The 19,273-nt window shown below is 43.0% G+C and overlaps 1 long non-coding RNA gene across 1 annotated transcript; it reads right to left on the bottom strand.

The window, feature by feature from the left end:
- Window positions 1-288: 288 nt before the first annotated feature.
- LOC117010607 lies at window positions 289-6,357 on the bottom strand. Its single transcript, XR_004420721.1, has 3 exons — window positions 6,280-6,357; window positions 2,212-2,506; window positions 289-954 (listed from the first exon to the last, which is right to left on the bottom strand). It is a non-coding gene; the product is annotated as an uncharacterized LOC117010607 (long non-coding RNA).
- Window positions 6,358-19,273: the final 12,916 nt, after the last annotated feature.

Raw genomic sequence — 19,273 nt, 5'->3', positions numbered from 1 at the left:
AATAGATAAATACCAGAGAACCATTGGTGAAATTTTTATGATAACTAATCTGCCCCCTTGTCCCTCAAATTTTCTAGCTGCAGAGATCCAAAGAATCATCAGGGCAGCTGATCCATGCACTGGGCTGATGTGCTCAGGACCAGAGAAAAACACCATTGGTATTAAAGCAGCTGAGAAAGTGATAAATTGACCATAATGTGTAATTCTGATAAAGGAAATAACCTCCATGTGCCTTCAGCCTTCAGAAAGACCATCTATGTGTTTTATCTGAACTACCAGGATGAAGATAAAAGTCTTCAAAACTCTTTGTGAAGAACATTCCATGTGTCAACAGGGAAAGTTCTACACCCAGGCTAAATAGGTTTAATTTGCACCAGCAAATCCTGTGCAGCAATCCCGCATGGCTGCCCTGTGCATTTCAATTTTCGACATATTTGCTTTGGAAAAAGAGCTGGAAAAACCTGTCTCCCTCTTTTCCTCGGCAAAGCATCGCGCACAGTCTGCACCCGCTGCTAAAAATTGTATCGGTATCAATCTCCTCAGCATCACAAACACACCCACATGCGTCTGAATCCTGAAACGCTTATTTTGCAAAGAATGTGCCAAAAGATTTACTTACTCTTTAGAACTGTTTAATGATGCTGTGGGGATCAAAGGAGCAAGCATTTTCATGACAAAAGGAATTTGTACTCCAGGCTCCACAGCACAGACAGTGATTAGTGAGTCATACATAAGAAGTGTCTCGCTTTTCTCTTTTAAAGAGCTGTTGTAGCATTTACCTAAACATTACGGTGCTGAATCAGTATTTTCACGAGGAGTCCTCCCAGCGATTGCCTGAACCGCTCACCTTTACCTGGTGATGGTTCCTCACCTGGAAAATGTGTTCAGCTCCCTTACTTGGCTATTAAGGATGCATCCAAGATTTCCTGGGGGCTTGGAAAGCAACCACTGCATCTGAAAGAGATTTTAAAATATCCTGAATATTCTGAATGTATTTTTATTTGGGGGGGAAAAAAATGAAAAAAAAAAAATTAAAAAATTAGAGTGTGTCTCATAGTGGAGCTCAGCTAACCCAAAGAAACATTTTAATTCTAATACTTAATCTTTAAAAAAAGATGTATATAATAATAAAAAATGCAGAGCTAAACAGCCACTCTCATTGTGATACAACCCCCATCCTTCTCCTGAGGTTTTCCTGTTTCCACTTCTCTCTCCTTCCAGAGTACAGCTCCCACCTTCCTAAAAAACAGTTTGCCTCTCCTCAATAATTGCAGATGATGATGATGATGATGAACGTGGTGATGATGATGATAGTGGTGGTGGTGATGATGATGGTCCTTCCTCCATCCTCACTGCTCTCCCTTTTCCTCACAGTGTCCCTGCAGTGCCACTCCCTCTGCAGCTTTGTCACATTCATGGCACCCAAATGATTCACCCCACGGTGGTACAGGTTTGCTCTTGGAAATTGGGAGGGCAAGGGAGCAGAAAAGGATTGTCTTTTTCTAATTGGCCATAATAAATGGTGGTTTTGTGGATTTGCTGGATGCAGTTTGACACCCAGAAGCTTTTAGGCAAGTTGGGTCTCTTTTCATCCCATGTTCTCTCTCCTCGCTCAACAAGGAAAGATTTCGGTGCTGAAAATTAAAAAGATTTGCAGGAAAGACTTGCCCATAATTTGAGTTCTAGAAAAAACCTACAGCTCCTTGAAGGAAATTAAAAACAGCATGAAAACAAGTTGTTTTCTCACAAAAATCATTTTATGAAGAAAAAAAAAATTACTGTCTGAGCTGGGATCACTTGTTTTTGACCTGCTAAGACTTCTATTCCTCTTTTTACAGATCTGCCACCAAATATTCATTTTTTTATTAGCAATTCTTTTCAAGTGGTCCATTAGCAATCTCCCTACATTTTTGTTGGTTTTCTTCAGTGTGTCCCAATGAGAGGGAGGACATTCAGGCACCAGATGTGACACTGTAGTGGCCCCAGTGGGTGACATGTCCCCTTCAGCTTGGTGTGGCTTAATTCCCTCATGCATGACAACCCCTGACATGAGTGAAAAAGCAGCTGAGTAAAAGACTTCTCTGCTTTCTTTGGTGCTTGTCATTCTTATAACCCCTGCTCTGTGAAATGGGGAAATTCAATTCATCCCGAGGTGTGGTCCCAGCCCTGCCACTGAGCCCAGATGGCTTCAGCACAGGTGTCACTGCTCACCTGTGCACCAGCTGCAGGGAGAGCTCTGTGTGCACTTCTGCTGCCAGGCATTATTTCAAGAACAGACCCTCCATGACCAGGAACTCTGAAAAACACTTAAAATTCCAAGATTGCAGGGAAAAAAAACCCCACTTTTTAACAGAAATCCTCACTGGAATGAGAGCGTTTAGCACGGTACCTGAAATATTTCTGTGGTGCCTTTCCCTCAAAGAGCAGTGTTGGGATGACAAGAGAATGTGCCAAAGTACTCACAGAATTTCTGCACAGCTCCTTGAATAGATGCTGCTAAATGTATCTGAAGGAAAAAAAATCAGAAAGCTGTGCTGAACTCCTGTGTCAAATAGAGCCAAAAACTTGACATTTTCCCTTGCCTGGTTGCTTGGTGCTAGGAGGAGAGGAAACATAGTCAGTTATTCTGCCATATTAATAAGTTTATACCCTGACAAAGTATATATCAAAGATGTTAACTTGGGACTCCTAGCCAAATATGCATTTCAACAAAATTAGGAACATTTGAAAACTCCAGATTTGGGCAGAAGAGAGAGGAAAGGTTGCAATACCAGGATTCAGATTAGTTTGGAGGCCTGGCACAGGAAGCAGATTGCTCTGCTGGAGCTGATGCTTGGCTTTTTGAACAAACAGGTCAGTCCCTGTGTGTAAAGGTGCACAGCTAAGGCAAGGATGACTCAACAGGATCCCACGTGCCTTCAGCTGAAAAACAGGAGATTCTTCTGAGATGACTTCAAGGTGAGTGACAAAACCAGCTGTCCCAGTTTGGAGGACAGGTGTCTGCTGAGAAAGGCAGGAGCTTCTCTTTGAAATGGAGAATGTAAACCCCCTCCCTCCAAATTATTATAATTTTGAAATCAAGGGGCTTTCAGGCAAAGATATGGGAATTAGGAATAACAGTTCTTTACTAGGGAAATTAAAATAGAAATACAGAACTACAAAGAACAAACCCCAAACCCTGACACAGTCAGAGTACAACCTGACACCCGTCAGGCAGGGTGTTGGCAGCAGTCCCATTCCATGGTGGCTGCATCCTCCTGCAGTGACAGATGTGGCTCAGTTGGAGCAGTGCTCCTGGACAAGGTGCAGTTTCCCTCCGGAGCTCCAGTGGGGATGTGGAGAAATCCGGTTTTCCTCTGGAGTCCAGTGGAGAAAGGGGCTCCCTTAGTGTCCCAAAACCTCTGTTTTTATCTTGGTAAGAAATGTTGGGCTCTTCCCCCTGGCTGGAGCAACTCCCAATGGGATGCAGTAATTTTATCAGTGCCACAGTGGGACTCAATGGCCATGAGCAGAAAATGACTGGCTGGAGGAAGGATGGGTTGTGAAAAGATAAAGAACAATGCCCTGCCTGGTTTCAATGGATGGCCCATTAGCAGAATATCTCCCAGGGAGATCAGGATCACTGCCCCACCCTCAACAGATGGTGATAGAACAGATACCTTTTATCATACCCTGTGTTGTAATCCAAGACACCAGCTTGCTGTCGATATTCCCTCATTCCAAACAAGAATTTCAGAGCCAGTCAATAAAATTCATGTTCCTGGCTTCATGTCTCAGCTCCTAAGTATAAATACTCCAAGAGTTGCGGGAGCACCTGCAAATCTGACTTATGCAGCCATGGGAATTCTGTACTTTTGAAACTTCAAGTCATTTGACATCACCAGCTTTTGACAGAATGAAGCATTTAATGCCTCAAATGCTGTATTTTTTTATTATCTTTACTAATATTTGGGAGCTGCCCCTTCCCCTCTGCTGAGGGGTATTGCAGAGACCTCTCACAGTTCAGCAGCTCCGAGCAGATGGCATTCCTGGGGTGATCTCACTAATAATCACAAGTCCTGCCCCCTGCCTCCTTCCTCCACTGCTGTTCAGCAGTGCCTCTGCACCACAGCTCGTGGCTGATTGATTCCCTGCTCCTGCCTCTGCCTCCTTTCCAGAGCTGCCACCTTGGGACCACGCTGCCCCATCCCACGAGTGAGAGCTCCTGCCTTGTCCCTGGATGCATGCCCTGGCTTGTCACATTTGTAAAACCCATGTAGTTCACATGAATGCTGCTCCTCAAGAGGTCGAGGCAAGGCTGTGTCACACCCAGCTCTTGGTTGTGTCCTCACCTGAGATTTGCTGTTATTAGCTCTGAAGATACTCAACAGACTGACCCAAGAGCAGATTGCTGGATAGACCTGATGTTAACAGCCTTACTACCTGCAGTCACTCCCATATCCCAAGAACAAGGACAATTTTAACCCACCTTTGTGGGTTTGCTGCCTTTGTACTGGTTTTTCTTTTAACAAAGAAGCCCTCAAGGACCTTTCAAATACCTCTCAGAAATCAGAGTAAATCACATCAACAGTGACTTCTTGCTTTATTAAAAACTATGAAGTTGGAGAATACTTATTCTGCCTGGAGGGAATGTTGGATGAGACAGCATTACACAACCACATTTTAATTTTTGCCTTACTCAAGGTGAGGCAAAAGGTTTTCTGGGAATCTTCCTGGAATTCATATCAAACGAGTCAGTTTAAAGTTTCTGAGGTTAAACATATAAAAGTTTCTGAAAATTAGCATACCATTAGCTTCTTCCAGTACTTTGCAAGTTCCTTGCTAAAGTCTACAGCGAATATTATCAAAGTCTCAGGTAGTTCATGTTTTGCCAACAAACTAAAAAAGACTCTCATGCATTTTCAGCTGTTTCCTTCTCTTGTCATTAATTTGTCTGTTTTGGTTTTTTTTCCCCACATGAACAGGTAATGAAAAGCTTAAATCCCTTCTCTGTGCCAATCTTTTTTTCCTTTTCTGGCTTCTCCTCCAGTCTGTACTCCTTCCACTCTGAGTTTTATTTACCCAGATGCCTTAGGATTGGGTTTGGGTCTTCATCCCTCTGATAATTCTTTTACCAGAAAGAACCTGATGAGATCCAAAGCCCTCCTGTTCCAGACTCTGGACTCCGACACTGGGCAGCATCAACTGCTCCAGAGGCAGATCTTGGCCATTTTCCTGCCCAAGTAAGAAATTTCACGATTATAAGCCGCACCATTTTGACTAAAATTTTGGTCCAAACCCAAAGTGCGACTAATAATCAGGTGTGGCTTATATATGGACAAAGAACGAAAAGTTGCTGTTTTAGTTTGGAGGACAGGTGTCTGCTGAGAAAGGCAGGAGCTTCTCTGTTTGAAAAGGAGAATGTAAACCCCCTCTCTCCAAATTATTATAATTTTGAAATCAAGGGGCTCTCAGGCAAAGATATGGGAATTAGGAATAACAGTTCTTTACTAGGGAAATTAAAATAGAAATACAGCACTACAAAGAAACAAACCCCAAACCCTGACACAGTCAGAGTACAACCTGACACCCCATCAGGCAGGCAGGGTGTTGGCAGCAGTCCCATTCCATGGTGGCTGCATCCTCCTGCAGTGACAGATGTGGCTCAGTTGGAGCAGTGCTCCTGTACAAGGTGCAGTTTCCCTCCGGAGCTCCAGTGGGGATGTGGAGAAATCCGGTTTTCCTCTGGAGTCCAGTGGAGAAAGGGGCTCCCTTAGTGTCCCAAAACCTCTGTTTTTATCTTGGTAAGAAATGTTGGGCTCTTCCCCCTGGCTGGAGCAACTCCCAATGGGATGCAGTAATTTTATCAGTCCCACAGTGGGACTCAATGGCCATGAGCAGAAAATGACTGGCTGGAGGAAGGATGGGTTGTGAAAAGATAAAGAACAATGCCCTGCCTGGTTTCAATGGATGGCCCATTAGCAGAATATCTCCCAGGGAGATAAGGATCCTCAACAGATGGTGATAGAACAGATACCTTTTATCACACTCTGTATTGTAACACGCAGTTTATAATCAGGTGTGGCTTATGTGTGGATAAAGAATGAAAAGTTGCCGACACCCGGAAGTGCGGCTTATACTCAGTGCGGCTTATAATCGTGAAATTACTGTAGTCTCTTTCTGATTTCTGATGCTTAAGGGTAGTTTTAAACTCCATCCTTTCTCCTTTCTTCTTTGCCAGAATCATACTTTTAAAGCAACTCAACTAGAGGCAAGATAATGAGAGTAAAATCCAATCACCTGTTTTTCACGGGGATCAACTGTGAATCTTCTGAGCCAAGACTTTGGCAGGGAAATTGGCAGTTTCCATAATGGAACTGTGAATCAAAACACACAGCGAGGGATTATTGTTGAGCTCCCATCCAATAAACTGGAAATGTATTTTTGAACTATTGCTTTTAGGACATATTACCCCACATTCAGAACAGTTAAGCAGACTTGGTGACAAGAGACAATTCTTTATTGCTGTGTGAACTTTCAGTGGTTACTGCAGCCCTTAGCCTGTGCAACTCTTCAACTTTCTTAATGTTTTATATTAAATGAACACAACCAAAATAAATAAGATGTCTTTTATAGATAATGCAACATGCAGAATGAATATCACACATTAATGATACACAGCAATAACATATCATGCTCCTGAAAGCATTCCCATATATTCATGTCAACCTCTCTGAGAGAAGGAAGGCTGCACATACCAAACACCAGATATCTCTAATTAACCCTGACACCAAATTAATTGTTCTAAATGCACTAGGGGAAAACAATAGCATATTGTGGGAATGAGAAAAAAATTCAAGTGAATTTCTGAGTATCTTGTGTCATGCAGGAAGGGAACACACAGCCTCAGACCTTGAGAAATCACAAAGAGCTGGGAGAAGGACAGGTCACAGAGCTGAAATGGTGCCACTGGGACATTTGGTAGGGATTTGTTGTCAATGTCAGAGGTGCCAGGGGACCCAGCATCAAGAGCAGTTTTCAGTTTGTCCTGGTCAGCCTGGAGGTTTCCATCATGCCTCAAGTCTAGGGGCAAAGACTGGCAGAACTGGTATTGTTCAGCCTGGAAAAGAGAAGCTTTGGGGTGGCCTAATTGTGGCCTTTTAGTGCCTGAAGGGAGCCTGCAAGAAAGATGGAGAGAGACAATTTACAGGGGCCTGAGTGACAGGACAAGGGGGATGGCTTCAAACTGAGAGAGAGTAGGGTTAGATGGATATTGGGAAAAAATTCTTGACTCTGAGGGTGGTGAGGCAGAGGTTTCCCAGAGAAGATGTGGCTGCCCCATCCCTGGAAGTGTGCAAGGCCAGGTTGGATGGAGCTCTGCTTAACCTGGGATAGTGGAAGGTGTCCCTGCCCTTGGCATAACTGGATGATCTTTCATGTCCATTCCAACCCAAATCATTCTAGGATTCTATAATTCCATAACACTACCTTAATTCACTCATTTTCCAAAATAATTTCTAGCCTCAAAGTTTGTTGGGAAGAGCCAAGCAAATGTGCTGTGAATAACTCAGAAGCTAGAAGGCAAATGTGAAAGATTCCTAACTTATTTTCCAAAATCTTATGCATTACTCTTCGATGCCTATTTTAGCCTGACTTATCTTGACTAAAAGCTTGGCAATAGCAAAGGTTGACAGTAACTCTAAACAAGATTTGGGTGAGAAATTAGAAGGCTGGCAGAGGTAACAGGGTTTGCTGATTAAAAAAATTATAAATCTCTCAGTTTATCTGCAAATTCATGCACCTGGTGAAGTCCCAGGCATGCTGGATGAACTGGAGGAGCACAGAGCAGGGAGGAGAAGCTGCTGGAATGAGTTCATGGTTCAGGCATCCCTCTGCCATGGCAGCTCACCTGCAGGAAAACCTACAGTTCAGCACCCAAGGAATGACTGGAGTTATCATTTATTCCCTGCTCTGGTCCCAGTTCAGGAAAGCTGCTAAGTGCCTGCCTGATTGTTTGCAGGATCAGAAACAAAAGCGAATTTTTCAGTGATCTGTATACAACATGTCCAGGGAGCAACTTCTAAAGAAAAAAAAAAAAATTAAAATTATATTTTCCTCTTGGTTATTAGAGTCTATACTAAAGCATTTCTCTTCTACCATTCATACTTGACTAACTATTTATCTGTGATTTCAATGTCTTTTCAGGTTTTGCAGCTTTTTTTAAGGACTCTTGCTGTGCCTGATACAGCAGGAAAAGCTGCAGGACACTGGCATTGGAAGTTCTCTGAGCTCCAAGGTGACCTTTTGTTTGCTGATGAAGTAACCTCCAGGTGAGAGAAACAACAGGAGAAACCATTCCTATAATAACCTTTCTCGTTAAAGAAAAACATAAACATCTGCAATTTCTCAGACAAATGCATGTTTAATGTGTGCCTGACATCTCCCTGCTATGTCCCCAGGAATTCACTTGCATTTTCTGTCACAGTTTATCTGCCCAAGGAGCAGGTCAGGAAAAAGCCTTGGCATTCCCCAAACTCAGGCTCATGCAGGGCTGGCTCCCAGAGTCAGAACAACCCTGATGTCACAGTGAAAGTCAGCCAGTGACCAGAGAGTGCCCCAGAAGATGCACCAGAAATCAAACCATCCCAAGAAAACCAGTCCAGTGGCAAAAATTGTGTGAAGAAAAACAATGACTGAAAGTGTGTGGAACAGAGAGATCAATTAACTTGACTTTTTTTTTTCCCCTTTTTTTTTCCCCCCGCCTGGTGGATTTGCTTTAGTTTTGCATTTGTAATTACTTAAATGCAGTGTTCTTCACAACAGACATAATTCACAGGCCTTTAATGCTGTGCCTTTCAAAACAAACATGAGTCACAGCCCCTAGGTAAACTTCCTGGGCTGGCAGTGAATATCATTATTGTGTGATAGAGTGCAGCAAGCTGTTTGCCAGATTACTGAGTCTCCTAAAGCTAGCAAAATGCATTGCCATTTATTTATTATGCTCATGATAATTACAATTATCATCACTGCAGTGCCAATCTGTTTGCTGCAGAATGAAGGCCTCTTCATGATGTCTCCAAGGATTCAGTGTCAGGCCTGAGTAGTTAACCAAATTATGGGGCCTTGCAGGATTATTTTTTTTTCTGCAAAATGAGGGCTTTAAGAGGTATCAAGCAGCACTCTCCTGCTTGTTTAACAACAATATTGAAGAAACCTCTGCTACAAACCCCCTCTTCTGTACACAGGACTGTTCTGGTCCTTGCTTTGGGCATTGTCTTCCAAGAAAACAAGTTCCAGCTCAGCATCAAGTATGCTGAACAAAAAAATGAATATATACTCCCAGTGCCCCACAAATGTGTCTTTTCCTGCATCTATTAGGATCCATAGAAATTACATAATGTCTGAGCACAAAGTAAACAGGGATCTGCCTCTGCCTTTATTTCTAGCCCGTTCCTCAGAATGTCTTGGCTCCCAGAAGGAGTCAGAACATGCTGAGACATTAGGCCAGAGAGAGTAGCAAAACCCAGATTGTGAGCAGAGGGGGTGGAAACACAGAGTGTGGGCAGGTGAGAAATGTGAGATCATTTATCCAACCCTGCAGCAGTCTAAAAGAATACTCAGCTTCATATGGTGCTTTAAATCTTCAGAATCCCCGACGAGCATTAGTCAAACTAATGAAATTAGTCATCTAAGGTCGTATTCTTTTTATTTTCATTTTCAAAGGGTTTTGTTGGAGGATTTCGATGAGTTGCATTGATTTAGAGCCCTGAAAATGAGTTCTCCTAGGTTGCCTTGTGCTTCCCTTCACACACCTGCTGGCAGAGGATCTGCAGGTTGTCTGAACACGGGTTCCTTGAAGGCTCCTGACGTGCTCAGGCTCTCTGTTTCCTGGTAACACATGTTCCAACATTAGGTGACATTCCTCAGACAAGATGGGGCCAGATCTCTGGGACTCACTGCAGCTAATTGGGTTTGGAGAGCTGTCTTGTCACCTTACTTTACTGATGTGGAAATATGTTCAGCACAAACGCACTAATCTCTTTCATTTTCATATGCAATGAGATGCTGAATTACAGCACTTAATAAAAACCACTCTGCTGGCCCTGTGGGAGCTGCAGACGATCATCATTAGCGTAAAACCGCAGCCATCATCTCACCACACTGAGCCCTGCAAGTTCAAAAACCAAAACACTGACTGAAGGCAGCTGTTGGGTTGATTCAGTCTTGTTATTAATCATAGAAACATAGAAAATGCTGAGCTGGAAGGGACCCACAAGGATTATCACCATCCTGGTCCTGCAGAGCATCATCCCCAACAATCCCACCCATTGTCCAAACTTCCTGAACTCTGTCATGTTTGTGCTGTGACCATTTCCTGGGGAGATGATCCAGTGTTCAAATACCCTCTGGGGGAGGAATCTTTCCCTAATATCCAACCTAAACCTTCCCTGACACAGCTCCAGCCATTCCCTTGGGTCCTGTCCCTGGTGACAGAGAGATCAGTGCTGTCAATTATGGGGCACTAAGATATGTGGAACAAGGAGAACATTTGGCACCTCTTTGGAGCACTATCAGAGGTCTATCTCTGCAGAACAACAGAATAAACCATAGGTCACCCTACTTCTAATCACAGCCAGGAACTTTTGGATAGGCATTTGTCATGATTTTGCAGTGAGAGGGAACGTGAGGGGAGAAAAGCAAGTCCTGGACATTCACCTTGTCAGAGCTCCCAAAATGATGAATGATAAAGGTTCACAGTGAGTGACCCTCATTGCACAGCAGCAATTTAGGCAAAAATTATCAGGAGCTGAAACTGTTTATCCTTCATTCTGCTACCATGCATAATGGACCAATTAAGATATATCATGAGCTGCTCATTGATGTCAGACAGAAGTCAGAGGAACCCAATAGATGGGAACTAAATCAGATTGCCAAGGACAAGTATAAAAGGAAAACATAAGCACATAAGGATAAAGGAGAAAGCCATAATTAGGAGACATAGAGGGTAACAAGAAACATTCCATAAATACACCAACAGAGCGAGAAAAGCTTTGTTCAGTATAAACAAGGAGAGTGTTACTCTGCTATCTAACAGGAAGGGAAAGTGACTGTCAGAAGACAGCCAAGAAGACCACAAAGGTAAATGCCCCTTTGTATCAAATCCTCCCTAGAAAAATGGGAACAAACGTTTTTACTTCAAGTCAGTTTGATTTCTAACTATGAAAAGATAAGGGTCTTTTGAATTTAGGAGAGGCAGACAGGAAATATGGAGAGAGACTATTTATTAGAGCCTGTAGTGACAGGACAAGGGGGAACAGCTTTGAGCAGAGAGTACGGTTAGATTGGAGATTAAGAAAAAATTCTATACTGTGAGAGTGAGGAGGCCCTGGCACAGGTTTTCCAGAGCAGCTGTGGCTGTCCCTGGATCCCTGGCAGTGCCCAAGGCCAGGTTGGACATTGGGGCTGGAGCAGTGGGAGGTGTCCCTGCCATGGCAGGGGTGGCACTGGATGGGATTTATTGTCCCTTCCAACCCAAAACCATTCTGTGATTCTGTGATGCTGTCTCCTCTCTTTTGACTTTAATAAGAATTTTTATTTGATCTGATATAACATTTACACAAAAACCCAGTCTAGGAGGAGCTGTCTATGTAGACATAACCCAGATTCACTCCAGTTCTGTGTTTTCATTCATAGCCACGACCATGGAATAAAGCTGGAAGAAACCAGAGGCACGTGAGATAGAAAGTAAAATTATGTTTGCAAACTAGCAAAATAGGGGGGGAAATGAAGTTCAATAAATGCAATTGCAATATCCTACACTCAACAGACAATGCAAATCCTGGATGTGGAGAAGCAGGTTAGGTAACAGCTCTGCAGAGATGGGTGTAGGTGTTACAGTCAATGACAAACCGAGCATGAGTCAGCAGTGTCACACTGTTGTGAAAATGGCAAGAGTCACACTGAGATACAGAAACAAAAATAAGGTTTCTGAGACAGGAATCAACCCTTCTGTTCTACCCAGCACTGGCAAGAACACAGCTGGGCTGGGCACTGCACTCCAGGAAAGCGTGGAGTAAAAGAAAATAGTCCAAAGGGGAAAACACTGAAAGAACTGCAGCTGAAAGCAGAGGAAAATGTACCAGGTAGCCATCTTCAGATAGAAAGCTGTCATACACAGGAAAGGAATAACCTGTTCTTTGTGGAAACAGTAGCAGGGAGAGAAGGTTTAATTCACAGCAAGAATTAAAACATGAGGAAAAACATTTTACTGGAAAGCTGCAGGAATTCTCCATCACTGCAGGTCTAGGAATGTGTTAGAGAAATGTGTCAGAAATCATCAAGGTCTGCTTGATCCTCTCCAGGGGAGTGGACAGCTGAGCTCTGGGGCTCCACCTGTGTCCTACACTTAACACTTATTTCATTTATAAACTGCCCAGAGCAAATGAACCCAAATCTTAATGAGTGACCTTGCTCCAGACATGCTGCCTATTGCCCATCACAGTTCACCATCAGAGTTTTTCTGAACACAAACAAATTCTGCAACCCAGCTCCTTCCCCTGAATAAGCAGCATTGTTGATTTTTTTTATTCTGAGAGTTTTTTTAATGACTCCTCCTTTCATTGTTGGTAAAATTCTATCTCGTGTTTAAAGCAGTTTTGTTTCAGGAAATGTGCCCATGTCTCTCTCTTAATAAATAATCCTGTTTAAAATGCAATCTAAACAGATGCAATATTTTACTCTTTCTAGCTCTTTTCAGAACTAGTACTTTCTGTTATTTTCAGAGACACAACACAGTTTAAAATTTACTACTAAGTAACATTATTAGCAAAAAAAAAAAAAAAATGTTGTTTCACTTCCAAACTAGGATTTATCTGTAAGCAACCCAGAGCAATCAAACCAGAAAACCAAGTTACTTCACATCATGTTCAAGTTCTCTCACAATGCTGACCCTCCCATTCCTGTGGGAAAAGCATGAACTGAATTCCTATAATCAATACCTGCTCAGTGCCTTCCATCAGGCACCTTCAAATAACTGATCAAAAACTGATGCTATTCTCATTTTACCAGAGAAAATACCAACAGCGCTGCCTTCATCAGAGATTGAAGTCATTTCTCAAGGTCAAACAGGAAAGCACAGCCCAGGTGTCTTGGGTTACAGTACAGAGTGTGATAAAAGGTATCTGTTCTATCACCATCTGTTGAGGGTGGGGGCAGTGATCCTGATCTCCCTGGGAGATATTCTGCTAATGGGCATCCATTGAAACCAGGCAGGGCATTGTTCTTTATCTTTTCACAACCCATCCTTCCTCCAGCCAGTCATTTTCTGCTCATGGCCATTGAGTCCCACTGTGGCACTGATAAAATTACTGCATCCCATTGGGAGTTGCTCCAGCCGGGGGGAAGAGCCCAACATTTCTTACCAAGATAAAAACAGAGGTTTTGGGACACTGAGGGAGCCCTTTCTCCACTGGACTCCAGAGGAAAACCGGATTTCTCCACATCCCCACTGGAGCTCCGGAGGGAAACTGCACCTTGTACAGGAGCACTGCTCCAACTGAGCCACATCTGTCACTGCAGGAGGATGCAGCCACCATGGAATGGGACTGCTGCCAACACCCTGCCTGACGGGTGTCAGGTTGTACTCTGACTGTGTCAGGGTTTGGGGTTTGTTCTTTGTAGTGCTGTATTTCTATTTTAATTTCCCTAGAAAAGAACTGTTATTCCTAATTCCCATATCTTTGCCTGAGAGCCCCTTGATTTCAAAATTATAATAATTTGGAGGGAGGGAGTTTACATTCTCCATTTCAAAGAGAGGCTCCTGCCTTTCTCAGCAGACACCTGTCCTCCAAACTGGGACACCAGGTCAGGAATTTTTGCCCTTGAGCCCCAACATTTTGTCTGGCTCTGGCTCTAACCCTGTTGGTTTGAGTTGCCATGTTTTTCTGCATAAGGAGATGCCAAGTGCCCAGTTTTGGCCTGAGTTCCCTTTTGTCCATAACTGTGGGATCACAATAACCACCCTCACAGCTGTTTTTTTCCAGAATAAACTGTACAGTGTTAACCATTGATGTTTTATTGTCATTGATTTAGTAGCTGTCACAGAGTTACAGGAGGAGACAGATTGCTGTTATTTTAGCCTATAAAAGGTCTTATGCCTCTGTCAGCAAGCACTTTATTCCTTAAAATAAGTAATCTGAAAGAAAACAAACAAGCTGGAGAAATCTTTTAAACAAAAATATAAAAAAAATTAAAATGTAAACCCACACTTCTTTTCCTTTCGTGTTTTATATCTTCTTTTCATTTTATGTTTGAACTGCTGCATTGGCTATTTCTTTCTGGATAACAGAGCTGTTTCTCAGTGCTTTGTAGGAACCTGGAGAGCAAGTGAGGCCATTCTTCACACCCCACTGGGAATACTTGTACTGGGCATCACTGGCAGGATTTGGGTAGCAGAGCACTGCAGGAGTGACCTGTGTGGGAGGAGGCCATGAACTGCCCTGGGCTGATCACAGCCACATCCAGACAGCTCTGAAACATAAAAAACAGCCTAAATCTCAGCATTTCAGCCAGCCAGAGGAGCACTTGGCTCCTCTGCTCAGACATATTTCAGAAATGGGGGCAAGCACTGAGGGCAGGAGACAAAGGAGATGGAGGCATCTTTTTGGGATGCCAAGGAAAACTGTGATGAGAAAGGAAAAACAGAGATGGGGCACATGGAAGATGCTCCTGAGAACAGGGCTGGAGGCACAGTCCCGGAAGGCAAGAAGTGCCAAAAGAAATTTCCCTCTGCCCATCACCTGCCCAAAGGAGTCAGTGGGGACTCATAAAAGGACAGAGGATGTGGAGAGAGGGAAGAAGGAGAGGTGCTGCACTGAAGCTTATCCTGGAAAAGGGGAGGAAAAGAGTTTCCCTAAGTGCCTAATCGTTTCTCCCTCCATCTTTTCTCAGTAATTAGTGGTTTATGTTAAATGACAATAAATCAAGGAAATTCCTTGTGTAGAGACATTTTGCTTGAGATACTTTGTGTTTCCTCATTATTCTGAAACATTTCCAGATACTTTCATGTAAACAAACCTGTCTTCTGCTTCCTACTTCCTAAATCAGGTTTTAAATTCAGCCCTGCTGAATCTGCTACACCACAGGCCAGCTTCAGGCTGCGAATCCAAACTGATGTCAGAAGGACACTTGAGAAAAACTTCAGAGCAGCAGCAAGAAATGCCACTGTGCTGCAACTTGGATTTTGCAGCTGTGTTCAAAATGACAACAGGCATTTACCTTCCTGTTCCTGCAGCTCCAGTGAATAAAAAAACTCAGGAGCAGCAGGGTCTGCACAGGAATGTCTGCAGAGCACAAGCAGAGCAGGAGAGTGTCATCAGTGCTTTCATGAGGCACCAGCAGCATTTAGCAAAAATCTAAGGACTTGGCCAGCTCACTTCAATTATCTAATTTGTGGGGCTATGTTTCATATATGTTTTAGATTGATTTAATTAGTGTTAATTAACATAACTTTATGTATTATGAGAGACAGCAGACACCCATAAAGATTTTTATATTGAGCCGTATGGCAGCCAGCAATGCACCAGCCAAAAAAACAAAAAATAATGAGGCACATAAAAAAAGCCTGCTGCACAACACTCCTTGGTAATTTTGAAAAATGAATGTCAGCGTTTGCACAATACAAGAGATGCCATCCTGCTCTTGCCTTCCCCAGTCTGGCTATGGAAACTGGATCAAGCTCTGGTTGGGATTTTGGAAGATGCAGACTCCAAGGCTGATCTGGATGGAGCCAGCCCACACCTCTGGATTTTCTCCTTCCCCACAAAGCAGAGTAGATAATGTTTCCTTTAATAGACTCCAGATGGAAGATATACCCTGAACTCTTCCCTAAGATCAGGAGATAGGCAGTTGTCTCTTTAATTGTTTTAATTTTTTTTTTTGTGAAATCTGAAAGGTTTTGCATAATTTGCTGTTTGCCAGTTGTTATGTTATAATATATATAAGTTACTATATATATATATTATATATAAAAATTGTTATAAGATGGACCTGCCTGATCCTTTCCAACCCCCACTTGCTACAACAGAGACAAATGGAGCTTGGTGTGAAGGAGAGGAAGAATTTCCACCTCTAGCTGTGAGCTCTGTGAGGCTGCAGAACAAAGCCACATTCTCCTGGAAGCATGAAAAACACATGGCAAGGAGGACAATAAAGTTCTCTTGTGTCCCACCACTAAATATTCACCCACCAACCCCAGGCACAGCCAACAGGAGTCTTGTCCCATGCAGAAAAAAAACAGTATTTTATTAAGAATGTTATTTTCAGTAGCACCTTCCTGGAATTGCACTGCTGTGTCACACACAGGGGCAGAATTCTGGAGTCTTCAGGGACTCAGTTTGATAAGGACAGGACAGGGTGGCTAAAAAACAAACAGAAAAATCAAAGAAGCAAGTGATTCCACAAGATTCCTTCTTCCTTCTCCCAGCAGCACAGTTCCCATGTGGAACTTTCACAGAGCTGTATCTTCATTTTCAGGTTAAGGCCCACCTCAGAGAGGAGCCAGGGCAAAGAGAAGTTGGAATAACACAGGGAAAACTGGGAAATGTAGCATTGCAAAGACAAAGGGTTCCAATGAGCTGTCATTACAGCTCCAGAAACATAAATTCAGGGGGTGCTGGAGAGATAAAGCAGCAAGTTGCTGGTTTGTTTTTTTTTTTCCCTCACATTTTGGCCACGGGAATGTTTAATGAAAAACAGTAACACCAGAAAGCCCTGGATGCTCATAAATAAATGCAATCTCCTGCCCTAATTACTGAGCATCCCAACACTCTCAAGCCCTGAGCTCAGAACCAGAGACTCAACCTTGGCAGGATTTTGGCACCTGAATGAGTGCCAGCACCACCAGAGTCAAAACTGCTCCTTACAGACCCCATTATCCTGGGCCTGAAGAGATGAATGTGCTTCACAAGACTGCCACGCTATTAAATTCTGGCAGAAAAGCTTTGCAGAACCAGAATTTATTTTTTTTTCTTGTGCTGGAGCTTCTTTTATCTATATGACAGTGACACCCGGTGGTCATGAGCGTGCATGGACCTCTGTGAGAGAGCCTGGCTGATCCTGCTTTATTGCAGGCAGAAATGCATCCCGAAGGGTCAACATGTGAGCAGAAAGTGTAAATTATTTATAATTACACTCTTCTTAACAATTAAAAAAAATATAGATGTATTGTCTTTAGAGTAGTCTATAGAGAATTCTTTATCTTTTTTTTTTGTGTCATTAAATAGGCACAGCTAAAAATTAAATGCACACAGGATGTGTGGTTATTAGTCAAATAGAATTTTTTTATCATGCTTACTACTTATTTTTATGAGGAACCAATGCACAAACACAAACTTTTTTTTCACACAGAGGCTGGTGCTCCCATCTTTGCAAAATCAAGCTGGAAATAGCCTTAGCAAAAGGGGATATTCCTACCTTGCCAGCTTGCTCTGAGGTGCAACCAGAACTAAATTGCTTTATTTTCATATATTATGCAAAATATAACCAAAAAAAAAAAACAACCCACAGTATTTTATTTACTGTGGGAGTGGTGAGACCCTGGCACAGGGTGCCCAGAGCAGCTGTGGCTGCCCCTGGATCCCTGGAATGTTCAGTCCCAGGTTGGACACTGGGGCTGGAGCAGCCTGGGACAGTGGGAGGTGTCCCTGCCATGGCTGGGGTGGCACTGGATGAGATTTGAGGTCCTTTCCAACCCAAACCATTCTGTGATTCTGTGATTCTGTGATTCTGTGATTCTGTTTATCATCAAAAAGATAAAGCCACCAAGTGACAAGGACAAGATTATGGGATGGGTGTCTGAGCTCGTTATCAGCTGCAGTGGTTATCTCATTTACATGTCTTGGGACTCTGTTTTCCCATCAGAAAGATCATTAGTGGTCAGGAAGACCAGAGCTTGGAGTATCAGCATTCCAGGGAGAAGGGAAGTGCCTGGATTTACAGAGCAAGCTCCTCTGGAATTGAAGTCCAGATCAGATCTGTAATCTCCTCCGTGCACATCACAGTGCTGGGGACTGAAAATTCTTGTGTTTAGGATGTTTGACAGTGGGATTCCCATTTTCAGGGCCACAGACACTTCACCACCTCAGACCATAACAAGAACACCAGGTTCCTCCCTTGACCTGACATTTCCTGCTCCAGCCTTGTCCTCTGGTACCATCACAATTTGCACAATCAACACGTTGACACCTCATTGGGCTTGAACAAAACCTTTCTTTGCTAATCCCAGCATGTACCAAAATGCTGGAAAATATTCCATTTCCAGGTTTGAAATCTTGCCTCCTGCACACAACATTGTGTTCATCAAACAAAGCACTGTCAGGAAGTTTCATTATTTGGATGAGAGGCTGAGGTTGGGGACCCAACACATCAGCATGCAAGGAGCCTCTTGTCTCCCACACCATTTTTCACTGAGAAGGCTTTAAAATGCCAAGTTCCTGGTAACCTTCCTCATTAGTCATTTCCCTGACTACAACAGCTATCTTTCACATCTGATTCCCTCAGTAATACAAATATCTGTAGACTATGCATGACTGGTAACCCCTTGAAACTTCATCAGCACACTTGGCACGAGCATGGAGCCACTGTCACACTGAAGGACTCTCATAGATCACAGAGTTAGGCCAGCCTAAGTTCAAGCCCAGTTCTCATCAGCTTTCAGCTGCCTTAGCCCTGCAATTTATGACTGTCCTCTCAAAGCAGGCCCCCTTGCTCTCAACATGTTGTGATCTATGGAAGTGGTTAATTATTTATTAATTTCTTTCTCTGGTCAAGAACATTGATTGCACGTGTTTTGCAAAATAGAGTTCCAGGTTGCTCTTTTTAAAATGTTGATAACATTATTCAAGGCTGAAGTAAGTGACAACACTACCTCAAATTTAATTTACTTTTTAGTGGTGATGGCTCTATAAGAGAATGTTATGTCTTTATGTGCTGGTTCCACCCAGAACTCTAAAGATCAGCCCTTCAGCTTTCAGAGAGGCCTGGTGACATCCTGCTTGGCACAGCAGAGAATTTATAAAGGTGAGCAAGCACAGGGTCAGGACAGTATTTTAAATACCCTAAAAATAAATGTATTGTAGCTTCAATCTAGCAATTTCAACTTAACCCCTAAAAAATAAAGTGTTTTGCTCATTTTCCTATTTTTTATTCCAATAGAAACAAACACTGCCAAACTTTTCCCCCTGTGTGTGCAGACATAAGAGTCAGCTGAGCTTTTAGAAATCCCCAAGTCCTTTCT

Source organism: Catharus ustulatus, chromosome 2, assembly GCF_009819885.2.
Source record: "Catharus ustulatus isolate bCatUst1 chromosome 2, bCatUst1.pri.v2, whole genome shotgun sequence".
Lineage (NCBI taxonomy): Eukaryota > Metazoa > Chordata > Aves > Passeriformes > Turdidae > Catharus > Catharus ustulatus.
The sequence above is the reverse complement of the archived record's forward strand: the minus strand, read 5'-3'. Positions and strand labels throughout refer to the sequence as shown.